Raw genomic sequence first — 27,320 nt, 5'->3', positions numbered from 1 at the left:
TGGAGTTATGGTTATAATTAGATACTATGCTGAAAATGCTTTCTCATGGCGTTTAAACAAATGGAATTAAAAATGCATTCATGCTTCTGAATTGTTTTCCGTAAGCCTGAGATAAATCTTTAAAATCAAATTTCAGGAGAACACACATTGAGTATGGCCTAGTGTAAATCAATGGGAGTTTTGCCTTTTACTTCAATAAGGGTGGATTTTGAGTTCAGAGAAACTTAGCAATATACTGTTCCAGCAGACGTCTTGTTATTTCAAGAGAGTTTCTGCAGGAGCAAAGCTTGGTGGATTGTTCCAGTTTGTCATGAACATGGAAAATTGTTACATCATCATCATCATCATTGTTTTTAACAAAAACGTTATCAGAGTGGTTTAATGTTTTAAATGATTTTAATTGTAAACTGCTCAGAAATGAAAGTTTTGGGTGGTATAGAAATATTTTAAATAAATTAAATAAATAAATGTAAATATAAATATGATAATAATAATGATAGTAATGATAACCAGCGCAGCCGGGTGCAGAACATCTGTGCTTCTAGTTTGCCTCTTGTTCTCGGCCCTCTCCCCCTTGGGTTTCCCCCCATTCTCGGCCCATTTTGGGCCACCTGCCTGCCCGCCGCTTTCTCTCCCCACCGCTCCCCCATCACCACTTTCTCTCCCTGCCGCTCCCCCCTTTCCTCGCCACCTTTTTATCTTGCCCGTCTGTCCTTGCTGCTTTCCCCGCCACCACCTCTTCTCACCCACCCGTCCTCGGTGCTTTCCCCACCACCATTTTTCCTGACGCCTCTTTCTCTCACCTGTCCGTACTCTGCTCTCTGGCCGGCCGCCTCCTCTCGCCGGTGTGCCTCCACCAGCCACCATGGCTCTTTTCTTCCCCCGTCCCATCGCTTATCCCCCTCAGCCCACTGGCAATTGTTTTGCCTCGCTCCACCAGCTGGCCTGGCAGCAGCCACTTCTCCTCCAACCACCTCCTGCCGTGCGTGGGGTTCCACCGCCCACCCAAACTGGCCCCTCTCCTCCGGCAAAGCTGAGTCAGCCAGCTGGCCAACCTCCTCCTGCCGCGCACGCGGCTCCACCACCCGTCCAAACTGCTGGCTGCCAGCGTGTCTGGAACTCTTGTGAGAGTTCCGCCTCACATGTGATCTCTGCCACACATGTGAAGGGCACGTCTAAGATAATTAAATATAAAGATGATATAACAACAACAACAGGATTCCCTGCCCCAAAGGGTTCATATATAAACTTAAGGTAGAAATCAAAAGCTACTAGAGAGATGCTGTGCTGGGGCTGAATAGATACAGTTGCTCTCCCGCTGCTAAATATAGAAGAGCCACCACTTTAAATGGTGCTTCTTTGTCCAGTTAATAAGCTGGCTCATCCTTTAAACAAATTTGGCAGAATAGGAGGGCAGCCAGTATCCTTTAATTTGACTAACACAATAACCTTTCTGCTTCTGAAGAAAAGGTGTCCACAATAGCAACCCGTCTCTCACTGGCTGTTAGTCATGATGGCTGAACCTTCAGGGTCAGAGGCAACATGCGGAAGAAAGTGAGAAAGGATAATGCCTTCAAGTTCTTGTGAGAAGCAGGATGCTGGATTAGATTACCTTTGTCATCTAGTTGGGCTCAGATTTAGAGTTCATGTGCCTTTCTTAATTTTAGGAATTTAATCTTAAACTGAAGATTATCTGTTTAATAAACCCGCCTCTGAAAATCCATCTGTTGTTTGCCACAGTACCTGTCATACAATAATTTGATTTCTCCCCCTTACTTACCTTGAATTGAAAGGAAATTTACATTTTCTTGCTTTGAGTAAGAAAGCAAGTCTAGAAAATGGTTGCTTTCCCAGTCCAAAATTCCTCAACACAGATCTGCATAACAAAGCGCCAGGCAGAAGGTAGTATTTTTTAGATCAAGTTAGAGAAGGCTGCTTCCCCCATGTAGCCTTGTATTTTACACAAATAGTTGTTGTTCTGGTGGTGTTCAGACTGAAATGGTAAACACCTCCATTTATCTCTAGTGCAATTTTTCCTGCTGATTTATTGTCACATGGTATTTGGCCCCACTATTAGCTTTGATTACACTCTCCACTTTTCACTTGATTCTTTCATCAGCAACAGCAATAAATTACAATGGGTAAAAAAGCTTATCGACCCAAATGAGAGGTGTAAAGAGAGAGACAGAGAGAGAAAGAGAGAGAGGTGCATTGATTCCAAGCTGGCATTTACCTTTCATGAATTGTGAATATAAAATTGATATAAGGTAATCATCCACAAAGTAAAGGCACTAGAAATATGTGTGGTTGGAGCATTGCTTGTTATGGCATTTCTGCATTCCTCCTCAATGTGTAATATTCTGTAACATCGGTACTTAAGGGCATGTGTGTTCTGTAATTATTTTGGTGATCAGATGTGCTCATTCAGCACTTACCAGTTCCATAGTTTGTACACACTGAAGGGCACAGTTTCTGTTGTTTCCCTTCCCACTGATGCCCCATTTTTAATGTTTTGATCTAAGCAAAATGTAGCCCTTCTTAGGGGATTTTTCCCTAACTGAGGGGGTCCTGAGTTATTGTTTTTTCTGAGGGGAAATAATCCTTCTAGGTCCTGCCCATTTATCATTTTCCCTGGTTCCTATACAACTAAAAACAACTAAATAAACTAAACACCTAAATATACAATTAAATAAAAACAATAGCATAAATAATAAATAGATGTACTGATCAATATATTAAATCAGAGAAACCATACAAGGTATTAATAATAGGGGAATGGTCAGGAAAATGTAGATTAAAACCAGGTTTTTCTACAGTCAGTTGAAATACTTGACTTAGGACACATTAATGATGTCATGAGGACCCATCTCTTCTAAAAGGTGATATGTTGTTGCGGTGGAGCCCAGATGCTCCCTGCACTTTGTTTTGTTTTCTTCTTTTTTCTTTCTGTCTTCTCTTGTTCTTCTCTCTCTCTCTCTCTCTTTGTTCTTTCCCCTTCTCCTTGTATCTCTTCCTGCTCCTGAGTGACCATTGGCCTCTCGACTGCTGACCACCATTTTCTCTCTCTCCAAAAAACACTTATTTGTTTGGTTGTAGTTCCCTCCTTCTATCTCCCCCCATCCCAGCTTTCTTTTGTTTAAAAGCAGGTGCATTGGCTAAAGCTAAGCACCCTGGTTACACAAAGACTGAAGAGGCCACAACATTGACTTTGCCCACTGACTCATCTGAGACATTGGCAAAGGACATTTTCCATTGTTTGTGTGAACAGCAGCAGTTCTCCCTTTATATACACTTCAGCTGCTCACTGTCATTTCCTGTATCTTGTATCACCCACAGAACTTGGCAACCGAGGCAAAGAAGGGAAAGGCTTTTTCCAAAGGTTTTTTTGCCATTGACATGGGGAAGATGGGATTAAAGATGGGTCTGTGTCTTGGATCCATCTGTGGACAGAACCAATGTTTATTCTGTTTATTTGTATAAAATATGTTAATGCTGCTAGTCATATACATCAGCTGGCTCTTTTGGCATTGCATGAGAGAAAGCAATTGAGGTACACCTCAAACAGAGGGGAGGTTGGGATTGGGAGATAAGTTGAGGGCCAGATGGAAACCTTTGGAAACAGGACTGAGCCCCCAGGTTGTCACTTGCCCATCTCTAGTGTGATTATGAATATAGGGGGTTGCAGGATCAATATAGGTTGTGTAGCCTGAGCAATTTGCTTCCCAGGGTTGGTGCAGGATTGCCTCAGGAGAAAAGGCTCTCTTTCTGCACTTTTGGTTGTGTACTCGAATGCTGAGAGTGAGAGAGCAGTGAGAAGCTGCCATGAGTATGCATCCATATTCATTCATTCATTCATTTGATTTCTATACCGCCCTTCCAAAAAATGGCTCAGGGCAGTTATTTAGGGAAGGAAAGGGATTACCTCCTGCACATTGCCACTGGAGCTGACACCAGATTTTTGTGGACTTCCAGGCGGGCCTCGCCAGGAAGAAACATGCTCTTCCCTTAGTGAAAACGTACAGTTCCCTCACATTAAGATTCTTAATCCACCCTCCTTCATGGTCTTCTGAGCACCACCTGGTAGATCCCTAAAACATCTTTGAGCCCCAGAAAGCTAACACACCTTGCCAGAAAACTACAATGCTCCGACTGCCTCACTCTTCTGGAAAGCAGAGATGTGCTGTGAGATTGTTGCTGTCTTGAGCATTTGAGGGGCATTACTATTTTGCACCAATATTGCAGCTTTCCTGAAATTTTTAGCAGGAGTTTAATACGCTATTCTAATGGTTCAGAGCGCTGTTTGATGAAGAGAGCATTACAAGTTAAAATATATTTTGCAGATAAATGAAGCCATCTCTTCAAATACAGTGTGTGCTTAAATTAACTATCATTTACTTTAATGAGGTTTTACATTAATGAGAAATGCACATTAGGAAACATTTCTGTCAATTTGAGCAGTGGTACAAATTTGCTGCTGCTTGTTATGTAGGTCTCTTAAGAATAGAAGAGTGGTTACTGTGTTGGGCAACTCTACAATCTAATTTATTCAGTGGAAGGGTTCATAAATTGGTACTTCTAAGGCGGGGGTGGAGGAAATACTATGAAAACTTCCAGAATAATATGGATACTTGCTTTCAACTATAAGCGAAAGAGGAATTTTTGGTGATTCCTAAAGGGAATTTACAGAGCAATTAGATTTGGCTCCTGAGCAAAATTTGAAGCTTAATCTGTAGAAGAAAAAGAGAGATCTACAGTCTAGGAAGGAGCAAAGATATAAATCCTTGTACCCAGGGCATGATCTCCTTTCAGTATGCTTGCTGAAACTGCACAAGTTTTGGTTTGGTCAATTTCTGGATGGGAAACCATCTCTGGGCACCTTATATATGAATCCTGGATCCAATCCTGCTCTTAGAGAATCAGGTGGTAGCAGTGGCTAGTTGCCTTCCACAACTTATTTCCTCAAGAAGGCTGATCTGGCCTCTGTTACACATGCTTTTGTCACATCACATTTGGATTATTGCACTGCGCACTACTTAGGCCACCCTTGAAAAGTATTCGGAAACTACAGGTTGTTCAGAATGCAGCAGCCAGACTGATATCTGGAGCCATCTGCAAAGTGGATATCACACTGATCTTGAAGACATTGTCTTGGCTGCCTATCTGTTTCTGGGTACAATTCAAGGTGCTGGTTATTACTTTAAAGCACTAAATGACTACCCTCCTGACTAGGTCAGCTGTGAAGGCTCTGCTCCACCTTCCGATGTCTGCTGAAGCTTGTTTGTTGACCTTGCAGGACAGGGCCTTCTCGGTGATTGTACCCAAGCTGTGGGATTCAGTCTCAGATATCTACAGGGCTCCCAGTTTAGTCTTTCAGAGGCGAATGAAGACTGCCTCTTTCATTCAGGCCTTTGAGCAGTGAATAGCTGACTCTGACTTCCTTTCAGTTGGCTTTGTAGCTCTGTGTGTGTTGAATATTAACTGTGTTTTTAATGATTTTTTGTTTGTTTTAGTTTGTTGTGCTTAATTTGTTGTTCACTGCCCTGAGACCCTGGGATGAAGGGCATTATATAAACATAAGTAAGTAAATGTGCTGCTTTGAACTTCACAGTGGAAGAAGGTGCACATAAATGAAATTAAACAGAATAACTATTAGTTGAATTTAGTGACCCAAACTTCTGAACACAGTTCATACTGAACTTATTCTGCTTTCTGCATCACTTGAGTTGAACCACAGCCTTCTGTTCTGCCACTGATCGCATGAAATCCTGATACTCAGTTGGGTATATTAGTTCTGCTACTGTGTGAAAGGGAAATGGATTCTCCTCTTGGGGCATAGAAGGAGAGAGCAGCTACAAATAGATTATGCAGTGCAGATCGCCTCTTTGGATCCTGGCCAAAGTGTATAGAACACTAAGGGTTCATGTGATGTATTTCAAACGTGTCTGTAAGAGAAAGAATGAAAACTTTGTTTTATTTTTATCTTGATGTGCACCACAGTAGTATTGTCACACTATCAAATGAAACATCATTTGCCATTTGTAAGAGGCCACAACACATAATGCATTCTGTGCTTTACTTTTGCCTAAGCAGTAATTCATAAAATTATACTGGCACAGTTGTGCCAGTATAGTAGTTAAGATGAGGAGTCTTTTCAACATTCTGCCATTATAAGCCCTGAACATTTGATTGCTTATAATATCCACGCAATCCCTCTGAAATCATGCACACATTGACTAGGGGGTAAGGGACACCACCCCTCTAAATTTGGTGCAAATCCATTGCAAAATGTCTGAGATACAGCAGTTCTAGTTTTTAACTCCTAAAAAGAGGTTTCAAAGTTCTTGCGACCTTTTAAAAACACATATAATGTATATTTCTAAATGTTTGACGTCTTTTTAGCATTCCCCTCAATTCAGGTACATATGGGACTGGTGCCTTCTGTTTGGCTTGAAAAACATCAACCTAGTGATGTTTGAAATCCCCATAATAAAAGGGAAAAAACTATAGGAAAGTTAGCTAACAGCATAACTGAATCTGCCCACTGAGAATTATGAAGCCAAAGTTGGGAGGGAAAATCCTGGCAATTTCTAGCAAGTGGCTTCCTGGAATTTTTTCACACCCGGCTTTTTGTTCAAATCTCCTCCGGAATAGAGGGTGTGCATTCACATATTGGCCAAATTAAAACAAGCAGGAAACTGAGGTTTATGGAAAATTTCTGGGCAGAGAATCTAGTTTTGGACATGGTTAAAAAAATTGTTATTTTTAATGATCATTATTCTTTGTGTGTGTGTTTAAGAAAAAACAAACTACAGATTTAAAGTGAACACAAATTACCTGCTTCTTCTTGTGTCATTACTCACTGCTGAATAATCATGAGGTCAGATCATACTGTCACTATTACTGGATCCATGGATTGATTGATTGATTGACTGACTGATCGATCGATCGATTGATTGATTAAGGGCCGTCAAGTTGGCGTTGATTCTTGGCAACCACATAGATAGATTCTCTCCAGGATCATCTTTTTTCAACATGGCCTTTAAGGTCTCTCAGTGGTGCATTCATTGTTGTTGTAATTGAGTCCATCCACCTTGCTGCTGGTCATTCTCTTCTTCTTTTTCCTTCAACTTTCCCTGGCATTATGAACTTCTAAAGGGAGATGGATTTTCACATAATGTGTCCAAAGTATGATAGTTTGAGCCTCGTCATTTGTGCCTCGAGTGAACGTTCTGGATTAATTTGTTCTATAATCCATTTGTTTGTTTTCCTGGCTGTCCATGGTATCCTCAAAAGTCTTCTCCAGCACCAAATTCAAAAGTGTCAATGCTTTTTCTTTCCTGCTTCGCATCCATAGAGTGTCATTGGGAAAACCATTGTCTGAACGATTCTAATCTTTGTAGGTAAAGACACGTCACAGCATCTAAATAGCCTTTCCAAGGCCTTCATCGCAACCCTACCAGATGCTAGTCTGTGGTGTATTTCTTGACTGCTGGATCCTTTACTGTTGATGGTCAGTCCTAAAAGGCAGAAACTATCCACCACTTCAATGTCTTCATTATCAATTCTGAGGCTGGTTGCTCTACCTGTTGTCATTAGTTTAGTCTTCTTTACATTTAGTTGTAGTCCCATTTTCCCCCCTGTGCTCCTTGACTTTCATTAGTAGAGCTTGCATATCACCCTCATTCTCAACTATCAGAGTGGTGTCATCAGTGTAGCACAGGTTATTCATGTTTCTTCCTCCAACTTTAAAACCACACTCATCTTCTTCCAATCCAGTTTCTCTTAGTATATGTTCAGCAAATAAATTGAATAAATAAGGAGAAAGTATAGAGCCTTTTCTTACTCTTTTGCCGATCTTTTTGCTCATGTGTTGCCGCGGCATGTGGTGACAAATGGGTAGACCCCCGACTTGGAGGCTGCAAGCAGCCTTCCAGGCTCGGGGGTCTCTCCAGGATGCCCGTGTGCTCATTCAGGGCATCTTGAAACTTCCGGGGCCGTGCGTCCCTCGATCCCCACAGTCCCTGCCATCTCCATGATGGAGCCGGCAGTCATGTGGGCAACCAATCGGGTCACCCAGGGCTGCCTTCCGATCGCCTTCTGATCTTCTGTGGGGAGAGCGGGCTAAGCCCGCTCTCCCCACAAACTCCCTTCCAGCGAGTCTCACTGATCGTGAGACTTGCCTCATTGACTTCTTTTTCGTATTATTTGGCTTGCTTAATTATCCAGCGTGCATCAGCAATGATGTCTCTTGTTCCTCGGCATTTTCTGAAACCAGCTTGAACATCCGGCATTTCCCTATCCACATAGAGCTCTAATCTGCATTGGATGATCCTGAGCATTCTTTTGCTAGCATGTGGAATTAAGGATATTGTGTGATGGTTTGTACAATCTGCTAAGTCTCCTTTCTTTGGTATGGGTATATATGTATGAATCCATTGCTTTCATTTAATTGTGTTTTTTCAGGTGGGGAGAGTGTGTCTTTATCTTTGTTGAAGGTTTTACAAAGTTTTTGGTGCTCAGAATCAGGAAGTTCTACCTTCTGGTTTGAGCTCACATGATAATATTATTTAATAGGTAATTTATAGAACTTCAGCCAAAACAGGACATTGAAAATTTTACAATTTTGATCCTCATCTCTCTGTTGGGTTGAGTGGAGTGTTGCCAAGTGTACAGACTTAAAACATCTCTTAATAACTATGTGTTGTCAAAAAAAGAAAAGAAAAAGAGACGGATGCTACTAAAGTGGGGATGGCATTCTATGAGTCTGAAGATCAATTATGCACCCAGCCCAGTTATCGAGACCTACAATGTCATTAATCTCGAGAAGCATGGGTAGTAACTAGTAATAGTAATTAGTCTGTAATTACTAGTAGTTACTGTAATTACTAGCAGTAATTAGTCTGGAGAGGTATGGGAGGAGAGCTGGTCTTGTGGTAGCAAGCATGACTTGTCCTCTTCATTAAGCAGGGTCTGCCCTGGCTGCATATGAATGGAAGACTACATGTGTGAGCACTGTAAGATATTCCCCTTAAAGGATGGAGCCACTCTGGGAGGAGCATCTAGGTTCCAATTTCCCTCCCTGACATCTCCAATATAGGGTTGAGAGAGATTCCTGCCTGAAACCTTGGAGAAGTTGCTGCTAGTCTGTGTAGATAATATTGAGCTAAATGATCTGACTCAGTATATGGCAGCTTCCTATGTTCCTATGTTCCTAACTTCTGTCAAACCAGGCTTAAGATACTACAGTACTCTCCAATGAATACTGATCAAAATCAGGAGTTTTTCAATAGAAAGGAAAATTATCCTCCACTTACAGAGAGTGCCTCTATGGTGGAGAAAACTGCTACCAAAGAACCTTTCCTTTTGTCAAGTGTTAGGTGGTTTATAAATATAATACAGTAAATAAACAAATACAATAATTCTGTTAATATAATTAAAATGGGGGAATTGTCAGCATTTTATCACTATAAGCCCTGAATAGTCTCGTGGTGATAAAATCTATTTTCTGCCCTATCTGCCTGAAAGCTTGCAGGCATCAACTAGGGAAACCATCCTTTCAGATCTGGCACAGAAAGTAGCTAAGATGCAGCAGGTTAAAAACTGGCCCCTAAACTCTAGAAAACAAGTATTGGCTACTAGGGGTACTAGGACTGTTCATTAGGCATTGCAATCCCAATGATTCTGTAGCACCCCTTGGTGCTGCTTCCCCCATGGCCATCTCTGGTGTAGTTTTAGTTCACTACATTTCTGGTACTGGGAGGGCCTCTTCTACCGGAAGCAGAGCCCATGGGTCTTAGAGTTCACATAGGGACATTGGGAAAGGGCATGGGGACATCTGGGAAATGTACTTCCTCCCAGCACATATTTCTATGGTTGTAGTGGAGTGGTGTATAAACTTGTGAGGGAATACAAGGAGGTGGGAATGGGTTGTGGAAGAGAATTCAAGCTAGGATGAATGCTTATGAGGAAGCACAAGCTGTTGGCAAGGTAACAAGGGTCCTTACGAGCTGTATGAGGCAGAGGGGGCAGGGTAACAAATGGATTTGTGAAGGCACGTATGGCAGCAGTGAGGTGGCAAACCAGGGAATGCAAGGTGGAAGCAAGATGGCTGGGCCTTGTGGTGGTATTTAAGGTTTTGCCTTAATTTGTACCCAGAGGTTTTGTGAGCACAGATTGCCTTTGAATACAGAGGTTTTACACCAGAGGCATACTGCATAAGAATGGGAAGACTCTACTTAACCAGCATGGGTAAGCTCTTTGCCCATAGCATCTAATCAGATCTCTCTTTTTAAAATGCCTGGAAATTCAGTAATCCAAAAACCTTCAGTTTGAGATGAGAGTTAAGATTATTTCCATTTTCATTCATGCTCAAAAATGGCAAGATTTATTTATTTGTTTGTTTAGAGATTTAGGGATTTAATATACCACCCAATCCAGACTCAGGGCGGTGTACAGGCAAGCACAGCATCCGAGATTTAAAATTGAGAGAGAGAGAGAGAGAGAGAGAGAGAGAGAGAGAGAGAGAGAGAGAGAGAGAGAGAGAGATTTAAAGGGCAAACGCCTGGGGGAAAAGAAACATCTTCAATAAGATCCTAATGGCTGAAAGGGAGGAGGCAGACTGAATCGGGGGGGGGGGGGGGAGAATCCAAAGTGAAGGGGCAGCAACAGAGAAAGCCCTTCCACGGGCCCTAGTACTATGGACTTCTTTGAGACCAGGGATCAAAAGAAGGGCAACCTGAGAAGATCTCATAGGCCGGGACAGAACTGGCCAGGAGAGGCAGTCCTGCAGGTAAGCAGGTGCTAAGCGCTGAAGGGTTTTAAATGCGAGAACCAGCACTTTGAATTGGACCCAGAAGTAAATAGGTAACCAATGCAGCAACCACAAGAGAGGTGTCACACTATCATATATCCTAGCGCCCATAAGCAGGTGGGCCACCACATTCTGGACCAAATGAAATTAAGGTTAATTTCTGTGCCATATAAGCTACAAAGACTTTGTACGGTGTATGATGATGGTTTTAAAAATGAGGCTCCACGCACCCATTCTTTGCCTTGGTCTTTCAGTTGGACATTGGACTGGGGAGGGATTTATCCAGGCAGGCATTTAACAGCTTTCCCAATCACTTCCTAGAGATGCCCCGATGAATTTCTGCCTGATGCATCTCTGATCAAGGCTTTTCCATTCTTTTTAGAGCACATGTGAAATGTAAAGCGTCTGAACTTTCATCTCAAAACAAAGGTTTTGGATTACTGAATATATAAATAAACTGAAGAGATCTATCACAAAGCACAGTGCATTTAAAACATGTTGCTTCGAACACTGTGCTTTCTCTTTAGCTGAGGTCAAACTGCAAATAGGAAACTAAACAATATTTATTTATACAAGGATTTATATCCCACCTTCTTCTAAATGCTGGAAGCAGCTAACAATATCAAGAAAATTAAAGCAATAAAACCACATAATAAAAATAACAAACCAGTAACAATAAAAAAACAATAATATCAGCAGAACCAGGGACTGGATGAAAACAAACATCCATTCAAAAGGGCATGGAGACGCAGAACATAAAGGGTAAATCAGATGCCATTAGAAGTCTAAAACAACAAGGCTAAAAGTTAACTAAAAAGGATACTATGTAAACATGCGTAGGGTGCAAATTCCTCAGTTTCAGCACAACCATTGAGGAGATCCCCTCTCTAGAAGTCCTTTCTCTCGTATTTAGTGCAATTTGTGAGACTTCTGGCCACTCCTTTTTCATTTCTATACTCACAATTCCATGAAAATTTTATACACATACATACACACACACACACACACACACACACATACACACAAGGCAATGAATTCCACCATCCCTTATTCTAAGGCCGTATTTTACTGTCCTTGTTCTGTCATTCCAGGAGAGCTCAGATAGTGATGGTGCTGATTTCCCCCCATCATCTCTTCTCTTTTAGATGTCTCTCTTCTCGGATCCTGACAGTTATCCATCCTGCTTTCACAGCAGTTGTTGGCACATTTATCACCCCCTGGAAATGCTTTCGGAATGCGTTGTGAGCTTAGGAACATTTTAAGTGAGTCTGTGTGAAGAGAAAAATAGACAGTGGTAACTTCATAGAGTTGGCATTGGGAGATTGGTTGTGCTAAGTAAAGAGAAATCCTGCTGTCAGGATTTAGTGCAGCCAGACAGAGGAGCATTGCAAGCTTTTTCTCCCTTTGTATTTCTGTTGTCAAGAATTAAATGAAGCCCTTGCTGAATTGTACAGATGCTGGAGTTGGTTTAATCTGTCAATCAACCTAGGCAAACTTCCAGGCAATTGGAAACAAATTAATGATGTTTCAATTAAAATGAAAAGATGGCAAAGTATCTGCTTAGCAAATAAACACATAAATGTTTACCATAGGCCACATACATAGCCAGTGGTGCCTTTTTTGTATGGACTTTTGGGCACAAGTTCAGAGCCCCACTCTCTTCCTTCATGTTTGGGGGCCCCTGGCAATGCCATCAAGAATCTCCTCCCCTTCCCCACAGTGTTACGGCTGGTCAGAGGAGATGGCAGAGCATGCTTAGCTATCTTTGGCTCTTTCTGGCTGAGGTCATTGGGTAGCCAGCCTATGCTGAGAGTGGAAAGGAGAGGAAGAATTTGGAAAGAAGGCTTGATGGAAGGAACCAAAGATAGCTAAGCACACTCAATTCCAGCAGGTCAATTCTAGCAACTCCTGAAAGTGCCAGCCGAGCACGCCACCTCCTCCGGTCCTGCAGTGGTGGGGTGGGGTGTGGGTGTGAGTGAGTGAGAAAACCTCACATACTGCCAAGGATTCTCAAGCCTCAGATGTGCAGTTATTCTCCCTTCCTCCTTTCCCATGCAAAAACGCACAGCAGACAGTTAAAAATCAGATCAAGTCTGAAAACCTGAATTTTAAAGGCCTGGGTGAACAAAAAGGTCTTTACCTGGTATCTGAAAGAACAAAGTGATGAAGCCAGGTGAACCTCACTGGGAAGGCTATACCATAAATGGGGTACAACCACCGAAAAGGCCCTCTCCCTGGTAGCCACCTGCCTCACCTCATTTGGCAGGTGCACCCGGAGGAGGGCCTCTGAAGATCTTAAGGTCCAGGTTGGGACATATGAGGCAAGGCACTCTCTCAAGTAATCTGAGCCATTTGGGGCTTTAAAGGTTAAAACCAGCACTTTGACTTGCGCCCAGAAACAGCCTGGGAGCCAGTGCAGCTGATGAAGCACTGCCGTGCTTTATATCTGGAGGCCATGACGCGTCATCCTGGCCTCTGCAGATCCGTGCTGCTTGGAGCAGTGTAGATTGTTTGGAAGCACGAGATGTGCTCCTGGCAGCAGTCTGCTGCTCATCTGGCGGGAAGGTATGTTGTCAAAGCCTTCCCCACTCCACCCACCCACCCGCCTGGTCATGTGAATAGCCTTATTATCTTTAAAAGGAAGTAAAATACACTGCCTCAGCACAACTCTGTATTTATTACTTAATCTAAGCATTACATCCTTCTTTTGCCTGTGCTCCAGACATAAAACTAACCTTTAAAAAAAATAGTTCCCAATATATTAAATACAGTGGCAAACAGGGTAAAAGCAAATCCCAGTCCAATGTCTCCCAGTCCAGTAGAGGAGCCCAAGTGCCTGCTTAACCTCAGATCTTTATTCTGAAGCTTCAGTTTGACTGAAACTACAACCAGCAGCATCTTCTGTTTGGGCACCAGGGGCTATTAATGCTTTCAGCTCTCTCCTCTGCTATTGTTGCTATCACCTTGGTGTTACAAGCAGTGCATTAAATATCCAGCAGCGCCATTCAGTAGTGCATATGGAATAACTCCAGTCTTCTGGCATCCAGTTGAGCATATCTCAGCTATTTACTAGTGTGGAGAATCATGTTTTTATTCTAATGGATCCATATTTTCCCTGTTTGGGAGATGGGATTATTTTTTTCTCTCTAAAATGAACGTAGTTCCCCTCCATGCTTCTGAGAGTCTGAGTATCCTAAGTAAAATAATTAAGCAAAATAACTATGTTGCACTGAAGATCAGACTGACAAAAAAAGCATCATATTTTCCCAACAGTTATACTTGCACTTATTGAAATTTTTTACGTCCCCAGTCCATTCCTTGATAATACGTGTCCATATATAAGTTTAAATGGCTTCTATGGTGGGCAGCATTACCCTGTATCCTGGGGCTGCTGCAGATTTCAAAGCAAGCCCTGACACTGTTCCGAAGCAACAGTTACTGAATTTGCAACAATGAGGAAACTTACAAAAATGCTGCTTCTGCATCTGCTGCTTCAGAACAGTGTCAGGGCTTGCTTTGAAATCTGAAGCAGCCCCAGGGCACAGTGTCATGGAGCCATAATCCTGCACATTATGTAAGTCATAGGATTTTAGAGTTGGAAGGGACCTTGGAGACCTTCTAACCCAACCCCCTGCTCAGTGTAGGAAACCGCTGCAGATGGTCACCCTGCCTCTGTTTGAACACCTCTGGAGAACCATAAGCCTATGATTCCACTTATTTTATTTTATTTTATTTTATTATTTGAATATTACCCTTCCTAAAGAGGCTCAGGGCAGTTTACACTAAAATCAGAAGTACAAAACAATTAACATTAGAAACCAATTAAAAGCAGATTAAAATTACAATTAAAACTAAATATTTCTTAAAGCCAGGCTAAGATGGGTCTTTAAGGCTCTCCTGAAGGCCTCCAAGGAGGATAATCCTCTCACATCTGGGGGAAGTGCATTGCCCAACCTAGGGGCAACAACAGAGAAGGCCCTATCCCAGGTGGCCACCAGTTGAACTGGTGGCACCTAAGGACAGGCCCCTCCTTATGATCTTAGTGAGTGGTAGGAATCTTTTAGGGGAAAGCACTCTCTCAGGTAACCCAGACCAAAGCCATTCAGGGCTTTAAAGGTAATAACCAGAACTTTGTACTTTGCCCAGAAACACATTGGCAACCAGTGCAACTGTTTAAGAACAGGCATAATGTGGTCTCTCCATGATACCCCAGAGACCAATCTGGCTGCCATATTTTGAACTTTCTGAATTATGTCCAAAGACAGCCCTACATAGAGCACATCGCAGTAGTCCAAGCTGGACCTTATCAGCTGGTGTACTACTGTTTTCAGGATCATTCGCCTCAAGGTATTTTTTTCTTGTTTAAATTTTTTATTGATTTTAACAATATCTTAACATTCACATCACATTAAACAAATATTGACTTCCCGCTCACACCTCCTCATGAATCACCAACTATAGAATTAACCCTTGCTATAATAATAATTCAAAACATATATCTTAAACCTTACAAACTCGATTTTGATCTACCCAACCTGCTATATTACTAAATTTCAAACCCTGTTGTAAAATCAATATTAGGAAAATAGTTCTTTAAGTATAATAAGAATGGTTTCCAATCTTCTTTAAAGCATTCCAAATTTTGGTCTCTTATCAGTACTGTAAGTTTTGCCATCTCTGCATATTCCAAAATTTTTATCAGCCAATCTTCTTTTGAGGGCAGTTCATTACTCTTCCATTTCTGCGCATATACTATTCTGGCCGCCGTGGTAGCATACATAAAGAATGTTAAGTTGGTTGTAGAAAACACTCCTTGCATTATTCCCAGCAGGAAGGATTCTGGCTTCTTAGGAAATGTCAGTCTGAAAATTTTCTTTAACTCATTATATATCATATCCCAAAAGGCCTTAGCCTTCCTACAAGACCACCACATATGAAAAAAAAGTTCCTTCAGAGTGTCCACATTTCCAACATTTGTTTGAAACATTTTTATACATTAATGCCAGTTTTTTTAGGTGTCAAGTACCACCTATACATCATTTTATAATAATTTTCTTTTAAAACATAACATGCAGTAAACTTTAAATCAGTTTTCCATAATTTTTCCCAGGCTGCCATTTCTATATTATACCCCACATGCTGAGCCCATTTTACCATAGTCGTTTTAACCACTTCATCTCTTGTCTCCTCCAAAAGCAAGAGCTTGTACATTTTAGAAATTAATTTTTCATCATTTTCACACAGCTCCTTCTCAAATCTCGACATCTGATCCTCAAATCCAACTTTAAGATCCTTCTTATAAACTTCATTTAACTGATGGTACTGAAACCAATTACTAACCAAATTTTGTACTTCATTTAAACTTTTTAACTTACAGTCCTTTTCTTGAAAACATAACAAATCCCTATAGGTACCCCATTGCGATTGCATATTTACCTCTTTACGTACTAGAGCTTAAATCGGGGATAATCATAAGGGAGTTTTAGGTTCCAACCATTTTTAATATTTTACTCAAACTCTCATTAAACTCCTTCTTATATAGTGGTTAAGAAAATCTTTATGTACTTTACTTTTCTCATACCACAAATAGGAGTGCCATCCGAACATTCTGTCAAATCCCTCCAGATCAAGTATTCTAGAATTGCTTAATGCTATCCGTTCTTTTAACCACGTCAAACAAACAGCATCAAAATACAACCTTAAGTCTGGTAGGGTAAGACCGCCTCTTTCTTTTGCATCTGTTAAATTTTTGAAATTAATTCTTGGTCTTTTCCCTTGCCAAACGAATTTAGTTATGTCCTTCTGCCATTGCTTAAAACAAGTTAAAGTATTGATTATAGGAATAGTCTGAAAAAGAAACAACATTTTGGGTAAGACATTCATTTTCACAACTGAAATTCTTCCCATTAAAGATAAGTTCATATTAGACCATCTTTGTAAGTCAGTTTTTACTGTATTCCATATTTTAATATAATTATTTGAGAACAACAAAGAATTATTATTTGTTAGCCAAACACCCAGATATTTAATTTTCTTCTCCACTTTCAATTCACTTATTTCAAAAAATCTGTCCTTAGATTTCTGATCCATATTTTTAGTCAACACCATTTTAGTCTTGTTTATATAAAACCCAGCCAATTGGCCAAATTGTTGTATTTTTTCCAAAAGTCTTCCGATCTTGTCCAATGGATTTTCTAAAAAAACGCGACATCTTCCGCAAAGGCTCTTAGTTTATACTCATGTTTCCCAATTTTCGGGCCTTGTATTTGATCATCTTCTCTAATATTTCTACAGAGCACTTCTAATACTAATATAAAAAGTAATGGGGAAAGTGGACATCCTTGTCTAGTTCCTTTTTGTATTTTACAATTGTCTGATAGTTCCCCATTTACAATAATCTTAGCATATTGCTCCAAATAGATTGTCTTGATAGCCCTAGTAAAATTATTACCAATGCCCATTGCATCTAATAACCTCCACATGAATTGCCAGGAAAAATTATCAAAAGCTTTCTCTGCGTCCAGAAAAATCATAGCCATCTGTTTGTCATTGTGTTTTTCATAATACTCCAGTACATTCAAAACTGTTCTCACATTATCTCTTAATTGTCTCTTTGGTAAGAAGCCAGCTTGATCCTCATGAATGAAGAGTCTTAATATAGCCTTCATTCTTCTTGCCAAAATGGCGGCAAAAAGGTTATAATCGTTATTTTAAAGTGAGATTGGCCTGTAGTTTTTGACTTGCGTTAAATCTTGATCCGGTTTTGGAATTACTGCAATATTAGCATACTTCCAAGTCTCCGGCATAATCCCTCTTTGCAAAATGTCATTCATAGTCCATTGCAAAGGCTGTAGAATTTGATCTTTAAATAATTTATAGTACAAAGATGATAGCCCATCAGGTCCTGGCGCCTTATTGGCCTTACTTTGATTTATTGCTTCTGTTACTTCCATTATTGTTATTGGAGCATTCATAATTTCTATATGTTCCTTAGAAAGTTTTGGAATAATTTTGGTCTTAAGAAATTGTTCAATTTTTGTATCTTCTACTATATTTCCTTTATATAGTTCTGAATAATATCTAAAGAATTCGCCTCTTATTTCCTTACCATCATAAGAGAGCCCATTTTTTGTAAGTATTTTAGATATGTAGTTATTTTTTTTCTCAGTTCTAATTTTCCAAGCCAACAACTTGCCTGGTTTATTTGTGAACTCAAATGACCTTTGCTTGACATATTTTAAATTCCATTCAACTTCATTTGATATTAACATAGAAAGTTGTTGTTGGAGCATTTTGATAGCTTGAGCAATCGTCTTCTTATCCTTGGCCCATAATAATTCTCTTTATTTTTTAGAAATCTGCATCAGTTTTTTCTGAGGTGTGAATTCTCATTCTATCATAGCAAATGAGATTTTTTTCAATTAAACAACTCTCATGACCCCACTTTCACTTTTTCACACTTTCCTTTACTATGAATAATATGAGGAAGTAATCAATTTAGCACACTTCACCTTATGAAGACAAACCTCATACAAATAAATTCACCATAATTCACCCCTCTGCCCAATCACTCTTAAATTGGGGATGGGTGGTAGCCTCCAGCCATCAGGCACTATCTACCAGCCCACCCCACTCCTTTGGGGCAGATCCACTTTCTGCCCCCAATCTGCCCCAAAGACACCCAAACTTCAAAAATTCTCAAAAAATCAGCCCTCTGCCCAATCCCCCTGAAATTGGTGTGGTAGCCTCCACCCATGAGGCACTACCACCCCACCCCACTATTTTGGGGCAGATCCACTTTCTGCCCCCAAACTGCCCCAAAGTCACCAAAACTTCAAAAATTCTCAAAAAATCACCCCTTTGTCCAAACCCTCTGAAATTGGGGTGGTAGCCTGCACCCATGAGGCACTACCACCCCACCCCACTATTCTGCCCCAGCCCCGACTTTCTGCCCCAATATGCCCCAATCTGCCCCAAAGACATGAAATTTTCAGAAATTTACCAAAAATCAGCCCTTTGCCCAATCCCCCTGAAATTGGGGTGGTAGCCTGCACCCATTATGCGCTACCACCCCACCCCACTCCTTTTGCCCAAATCCCATGCTATGCCCCCGAACTGCCCCAAAGTCACTAAAACTTTAAAAAATCGCCAAAAATCAACCATGAACCGAATCACCCGAATTTTTTGTGCCCGAAATTCGGGTGATTCGGCTCGTGCCCGAAAAAATTCGGGGGGCATCGGGGGTGATTCGGTTCGGCCCCGAATCACCCAAAATTGTTCGTTTCGGGCACAGATCGTTCTGTGCCCGAAATTTTTTGCACATCCCTACTGCCTTTGTATGTAGTCCAGAAACTTCAGTTGGTTCAGAACGCGGCAGCCAGGTTGGTCTCTGGGTCATCTCGGAGAGACCACATTACTCCTCTGTTGATGGAGTTACACTGGCTGCCAATAGGTTTCCGGGCAAAATACAAAGTGCTAGTTATAACTTACAAAGCCCTAACAGGCTTAGGCCCTGAGTATTTAAGAGAGTGTCTTCTTCGCTTTGAGCCCCACCGCCCATTGAGGTCATTTGAGAAGGTCCGTCTTCAGTTGCCACCAACTCGTTTGGTGGCTACACAGAGATGGGCCTTCTTGGCTGCTGCCCCAAGATTGTAGAATGTGCTCCCTGCTGTGATATGAGCCTCCCCATCTCTGGCAATTTTTAAAAAACTTCTGAAAACACATTTTTTCAACCAGGCTTTCTCAGTTTTTAAAAACTGGTTTTTAAATCGTTCTGACTATTTAATTGTTGTTTTATGATGTTTTTAATTTTTAATCATTGTTTTAATGCCTTTATAATTTTTATTTTAATTATTAACTGATTTTAATGGTGTTTTAATGTAAACCTCCCTGAGCCTTTTGGAAGGGTGGTATAAAATTTTTAATAATAATAATAATAATAATAATAATAATAATAATAATAATGAGAGACCCAAAAGAACCATCAGAGTCACACTCCCCCTGTCAATTCCCTGGCGAAGGTAATCTGTCAGGCCGACCAAGGCCTAGGGATGTGCACGGAACTGGGTGGCCCAGTTTGAGTCCAGACTGGACTCAAACCTTACCAGGTCAGGTCAGTTCAGCACACCCTTGAACCCTGCCCCCCCCCCAGTTAGGTTCCGTCCGGGGGGGGGTTCACAAACATTTTTTAAAATTAAAAAATGAGGGGTTTTTGCAACTTATCCCCTTTGGGGGAGTTGTTGGAGGCAGCCGGGGGGGGGGGGGTCCATGGAGGTGCCCCTCCCCTGCTGGCCTCTCTTTCAGCCCAAACCAGCCCATTCCCCCTCTGGTGCGGGAGCCACTTTGGAGGCTGCCATGTCTCTGCAGTTGGCCAACTGTGCAGAGGCCAACTGTGGAGGTGTGGCAGCCTCCAAAATGGCCACTGCACTGGAGGGGGGCCCAAACTGGTTAGTTTGGGCTGCAAGAGAGGCCAGTGGAGGAGTGGTAACCTCTGTGGACACACACACCCCACCACCTCCAACAATTCCCCCAAATGGAATAAGTTACAAAAAAAAAAAAAGGTCCACAAATCCCACGCAGTCAGGGTCAGACTGAACAGGGGATGGTTCGGTTCAACATTGAACCTGTTTGCATATCCCTACCAAGGCCATCTCAACCCCATAGCCCTCTCTAAAGCAAGTTTGACATGGGTCTAGATAATCAGTTTCCTCCAAGACCGCTTGGAGCTGGTCAGCCACGACCAGCTCCAATCATCTTACCCAACCATGGGAGGTTGGAGACTGCCCTATAATTATCCATCACCAGGGGATCCAAAGTGAGCCTTTTAAGAAGGGGTCTAACCACCACCTCCTTCAAACAAGATGACGTCCTTCCCCAATAAGGTATTAATGATATCAACCAGGCCAGCTCCAACAACCTCCCTGCAAGATGAAATCAACCATATTGGGCAAGGATCCAAAGAACAGGGGGTAGGTCGTACCGCTCCAAGCAGCTAATTCACATTCTCAGGAGTCACAATCCCATAAATGTGTTATTTGGTTTGTTCTGTGATCCCATAAGTTTTCCTGGTTTGTTATTGTCCCCATATTGTGGTAGGGAATGATATGAGAGGCAATGGGCCACCTAGTGATTTAAAGGCTGAAGTGAGATTCAAACTGAGGATCTCCTGATCCATAATTCACTCTTAATAACCATGACATTACATCAGTTCTGTACAAATGCCCTGATCAACACCTCTTCATTTCAGACCAAAAAAACCAAACTCCAAATCTTTAATTATATGCATGTGTTTCTGCTTCTGGCTTTTAATTACATTGCTGTCTTTTTAATTATGTTAGTAATGATTTATATGGCCCTCAATGCTTTAATGAAACAAAGAGAATTGTGGGTCTAAAACATCATCTGCAACCAAGTGTCATTCTCTGCAACAATCAATCATTTGATGTATGGGCCTTTCTGACAATAACCTACAGACAGTCAAACTCTGTAACATTCCATGTGGGATGTACTGTCATTTATTATCAAGGAAGCAGCATAGCAAGGTTCAAATGAGAATAGTCACATTAAATTAGTGCTATAATATAAGCCTTGTGATAACTATCAGTATACATTTCTTAATGCTGGTGAGGCAAGAAGGGAATCCAGAGCATGTTAAGAGTTTGATGTGCACATGTCTGGCAACATGTCCATTTTATCCAACAGAATTGGGGAGAGGAGGAGAAGCAAGATCATGCATATCAGGCTTATAAACATTGGGCAGGATCTACATGGTGTTAGTAGTGACTAAGCACCATTGAAATCAATGAGACGGGTTTGTCATAACTAACTTAAGTTACATTAATTCTAATAAGCCTTGGTCATGACTAAATTAGGGTGATTCAGATGACACACAAAAAGTCTAATTTCTGGTTTCCAGAATGTGGCAGCGAACCCTACTCGGGGGGGGGGAGGGGGCATAAGCTGACATTGGTTAGGTGATTGAAATCCACCAATATTTGCTTCATCAGCTGTACTTACGGTTCCAGACCCGACATCTGTCACCGACTTCAACTCTTCAAAGTAGGGCTGATGAAGTCAACACTGCAAGAGATTGGACAAAATAATCAATGTCAGCTTATCCCATTGGCTGCTCCCAGAAGTCGGGCTCACCACCAAACTGAAAGTTGAGCTTTTTGCATGTCATTTGAACCCACCCTGAGTCTGTATCCTGCTCATTGGTTTTAATGCAAAGCTGCATATAAGCCCAAAGGAGCCAGAGGGATCTTCACATTCTAGCTTATGGGTTCTGCTGACACTGCAAGGGTGTGTCATCAGCCAGGTGAGCATTTGGTGTAAGGGTATGCATGAACTGTTTGATGTAGAACTGGTTCATTTGCAAACTGAACCAGGGCCGATTTGGTCCACGATCGAACTTGACCAAGCCTGCTGCAAACTGGTTCTGCATCACAGGGGAGTGGCAAGAAAGGTTGTTTAAGTCTCTTACTTGGCTCACCACCACTTGCCGCCCCCATCCCCAGTCAAATCACCAGCCAGATCACTCTTTAAAAATAGGCCACCTGCATGGTGGTGATGGAGATGGCCTATGTTCTAAGAGTGATCCAGCTGGTGATTAGGCTGGGGATTGGGGCGGTGAGCAGTGGTGAGCCAGGTAAGAGACTCAAACAACCTTTCTTGCCACTCACCCACCCCTTTACTTCCCTGCAAGTGCCCGAATAATGGAGGGGAATCGACATGTTCCAGAGAAGTGCCTTACATTCGACATGTCTCCTGGATCAGCTCTGTCAGTCCACAGTGGCTATTCTTTCCTGTCTCCAGCTTACAATGGCTGTTCTTTCCTGTCTCCTGTTGCCATGTTCAATATTGTTCAGTTCTGAGCTCTTTTGCTGTGCCATAGATATTGCAACAAACCTAGCTGTATGTTGCTACTAAGGGAGGATCTGTATAGCTAGCAGCAAGGGAACGTCTGCTTTCAGCATTAGGTCTAACATGTTCTCTCCAGTGTATGTGTGGTTCCTCTACTGTATTTTGTAACATTGAGAAAGCTAGGAGCCCATCTGGCCCAAAGTCTGTTTATACCTTAATCTGCTACATCCTTTTGCCAAATTGTTTCCCACTTGTTGAACAAAACATAGATAAAGAAAGACACCTTCATTATATATGATGGTTTGAAGGCAACATGGGCAGTTTCACTTTCAAGTTTTCTAATTATAAGCATTGGATAAAACTGCATCCACCCCACCAATCATAGCACTTATATTCTTCAAAGAATAATGTAGTTGTTATTCCTGTGTTGCAGATGGGAGACTGAACATTACAAATAAAATGTTCTCAAAGCCACCTGGTCAGTCCATGGACTGAACTGTCAGTCCCAATTCAGATATAATTCGGTATCACTCAGCAATTAAGCACACTGGCCCCAATCTATAGTCCTATTCAGACTGTACATGCATTCAGGAGTCTGTGCACATGTACATGTTTTATGTGAAGGTCTGACTCTGCATGCATTCATTTTAAAATGTGAATCTGGGTACAGGTCCCTCAAATGCATGGAACAGACAGGAAGCGTACTGTTGTACCTGCACTGAGCATAACATGTGAAGAACTGTACATGCATACAGATCTATACCTGTGTACACTGTATACAGACTGTACATGTGTTGAACATAATGTATGACTTGGGCTCATAAATCCTCATATTAATAGTGTATTCAGGGGCTGACATGATCTGCAGCCCTCCAGCAATGGAAGCTAGACTGTGAGTGCGCAGGAAGTCTTAAGCATCTCTGCACTAAAGGCTTCTATACAGAGCAGACCAGGCATAGATGGGGTAAAGTAAAGGTAAAGTGTGCTGTCGAGTCAGTTTTGACTCCTGGCGACCACAGAGCACTGTGGTTGTATTTGGTAGAATACAGGAGGGGTTTACCATTGCCTCCTCCCACACAGTATGAGATGGTGCCTTTCAGTATCTTCCTATATTGCTGCTGCCCGATATAGGTGTTTTCCCATAGTCTGGGAAACATACCAGCAGAGATTCGAACTGGCCACCTCTGGCTTGCTAGTCAATTCATTTCTCCACTGTGCCATTAGGTGGATGGGGGAGGGGGGAGATTTTTACATCTCTGTCCTCCCCCCAAAAACATTTTACACTTGTATAAATATGTTCCTGAAGGCTGTGTGACCCTCAGGAACATATTTTTACAAGGTGACAGGGCTTTGGGCAGGAGCATAGATATGCAAAATTGCTCCTCATCTGCACCTGGTCCACTATACAAAGAAGCCTTCAGCACAGAGACATAGAATGCTTCTTGAGGATCTGAAGCCCTCCCCAGGCCCCCTTCCGTAGCTGGAAGGCTGTGGGTGATATTAGTCAGGTGCTGAGTGCTGAATGCAGTGCTGAGCTGATGGGGAGAGAGCTGTCTGGAGGGGAGAACAAGCTGAAGCCAGCATTCCCCAAGTACAACAACCATTTCACCATCAGTAATAGTGCTGTCATCTCTTTAGGTGGGTTCAAAACCACCATAAGGCCTTGATTTCATATTCCCAGGTGCTGAATGTGGAGATGTATCATGCAGCAACATTTTGTATACAGTGAACCCAATCCATAAGAAAATACACATGTGGGACACAATATGCCCTTTAAAAATGAGTGCTTCTTATACATGCTATATGAGGTACATCATAATGATAACTATGAGTTTCGAGGTTCCTATCAAAATGTGCAGATTTTTCTTCAGTGAACATGTTATCTACAGCTAAGAAAATTACAAATGAAAACTAAAAATGCTTCTTGATTTTTCATCCACACTCTGGACACAATTTGCTTATTCTTTGTTTATCTAAGGACCTTATAACCCTCTCTTCAAGTCCAGAATTGATAACATCATTTTAAAAATTAATCAAATATAGGAAGAACACAGAGAAGAGCAGCAGCACTACAGATGGTGCTGTATACATAGAATAAAACAATGCCTATACAGTACTACAGTACTACTGATAATGACAATAATAAACTACACCCCCTGAAGCACATAGATTAGAAAATATGGTCCCTTGAATCTCATTAAAAATAAGCATCAGAGACACCAGCTAGACTTGTGAACATAATCAACATAATCAAACTCTTTAGCACATGGAAGGGGATACAAGACAGAGGCAGTAGACCCCGCCCCCACTGACATCCTTTCAGTAAATTGTCTGAATAACACATACAGATTTAAGTTCTGTACATATGAGCAGGAATTCTGCAAAAAACAGGTTTCTTAACCATGAGGTCAAGCCTACAAATGCACCTAAAAATGAACAATGGGTGTGTTCAGACAACCTACTATAGCAGGTAGGTTAGGGGTAGGGCCTGCCATGCATTGTCTAAAAAGGACCAACATCAAGCTTGAAATCAAGACTCTTGACAAGAAAACTGAAAGGGAAGTCATCTACTGCTCTCTTGCAAATTCACATTAAAGTAGCCAACTTATGTAGAACAAAGCAATAATGTCCTCAAATTAAGGACTCACTCACAATGAAAATGCTGACATCAACAGAACTCAAAGCCATGAATGGTGTCACTATAATTAGGTTAGATGTAGCATAGCACAGATCATATTTTAGTATTTGTTCAGCTTCTGCCAAAGGAGAGGCTTTCCTTCTTTCAGGCATAATTACATTTGTCACATATTTTGGAAATGTAAAAACGATGCTAGCACAAAAAGGCTATATGACTTTCAGAGCAGTTCATGGAAATGCTTTTCATAATATAATTAGAGGGATGAGATGACTGATGATAGCATGGAAAGCAGAAAACAGTGCTTTTTCTTCTCATTTATTTTCTGCTCTTCATCCCCCATTGATGGATAACATAAACTATAGGGTCAACAAAGAACATGATGAGGGGACTTTTTAAAAAAATCTCCTTGGTATTTGATATACTTTTCTTCCAAATAATAGATGTTCCTCTCTTTCCTGTGAACTAAAAACAATGTGGCTTATATTTTCCCAAGAATATCTATTTCCTGGAAGTAATAATTGGCTCTGTTTTACAGGGGTTCCATTCCTATCTCTTGGGTAGATTCCAGATGGTGTTGCTTAGAAACCTTTGTTCTGCAAATTGAGAGTTATTGTATGGCGTTCCACATGGTTCCATACGATTCTATACTGTCTCCAGTGCTTTTTAACATCTACATGAAACCATCATGTAGAGATAATCAGGATCAGGGAGAGATCATCAGGAGATATGGTGCAGGAAGCTATCAATATGTTGATGTCACTCTAATCTATTTCTCCATATCAACCTCATCAGGAAATGGCATAACTGCCTTAAACGCCTGCTTAGAAGTGGTAAAGGGCTGTTTGAGGAATAACAGACTAAAATTGAATCCAGATAATATGGAGGTACTGATTGTGGTGGGTGGGGACTTGAGAGCTGTTTTAGATCTGCCTATTCTGGATGGGGTTACACTCCCCTAGAGAGAGCAAGTACATAGCTTGGGTGTATTCCTGGATCCAAAACTCTCTCTCTGGTTTCTCGGGATGAGGCAGTGGCCAGAAGTATTTTTTATCAGCTTTGGCTGATACATCAGCTGCTACACCCATTTCTGGAGGCAAACAACCTTAAAAGAGTAGTACATAGCTATCCATCCATCCATCCATCCATCCATTTAATTTATGTGCTGCCCTTCCTGAAGTGGCTCAGGGTGGTTTGCATTAAAATCAAAAACATGTAGCAACATGATTTAATTCTAAAACACACACATTTAAACCTGATTAAAATTAAACCTATATATCATTAAAAGCCAGGCTAAAATATGGGTCTTTAAGGCTCTTATATCCATGGTATATCCATGCTGATAACCTCCAGGCTTGACTACTGTAATGCACTCTACGTGGGGCTGCCTTTGTATACAGTCTGGAAATGACAATTGATACAGAATGCAGCAGCCAGACTGGTCTCTGGGACAACCCAAAGAGACCATATAATGGCGATCTTCAAAGAACTGCACTTGCTGCTGATAGGTTCCTGAGCGAAATACGAAACAACCGTGGTTATTACCTATAAAGCCCATAATGGCATGGGTCCAGGGTATTCAAGAGTGCCTCCTCTATTGAGAACGCTGCCACATATTAAGATCATCTGAGGAGGTTCAGTTACCATTGCCACCAGCTCATTTGGTGGCGACTCAGGACTACTCCTCCCTGTCACTCCCTGTCAGCATAGGAACTTCTCCTCTGGCTTTCTTTAAAATACCCTCAAGACACACCAGTTTTCTCAGGCTTTTAGTAAAAAAAAAATCTTTTAAACTGCTTTGGTTTTATTCTGTTTTTATGGTTGTTGCTTTTAAAACCATGTACACCACCTAGGGATATAAATATGAGCAATCAATCAATAATATACATGGGGAGGTTTCCACCATCACATTATTTCTGTGATCTCCTGTCATTGCCCAACTTCCCAAAGCTCAGTTTTCTGAAAAAAGGAACTATCATGACTGAAATTTCATATTAGCTCGGAGGTTCCACC

At 41.5% G+C, this 27,320-nt stretch overlaps 1 protein-coding gene across 24 annotated transcripts in view; it reads left to right on the top strand.

Moving 5' to 3' along the window:
• Positions 1-27,320, top strand: part of KHDRBS2 (KH RNA binding domain containing, signal transduction associated 2) — a 655,851-nt gene that overhangs the window by 136,592 nt on the left and 491,939 nt on the right. The gene's annotated exons all lie outside the window — the stretch shown is intronic.

The sequence above is a fragment of the Hemicordylus capensis genome, chromosome 1, assembly GCF_027244095.1.
Source record: "Hemicordylus capensis ecotype Gifberg chromosome 1, rHemCap1.1.pri, whole genome shotgun sequence".
NCBI lineage: Eukaryota > Metazoa > Chordata > Lepidosauria > Squamata > Cordylidae > Hemicordylus > Hemicordylus capensis.
The sequence above is the reverse complement of the archived record's forward strand: the minus strand, read 5'-3'. Positions and strand labels throughout refer to the sequence as shown.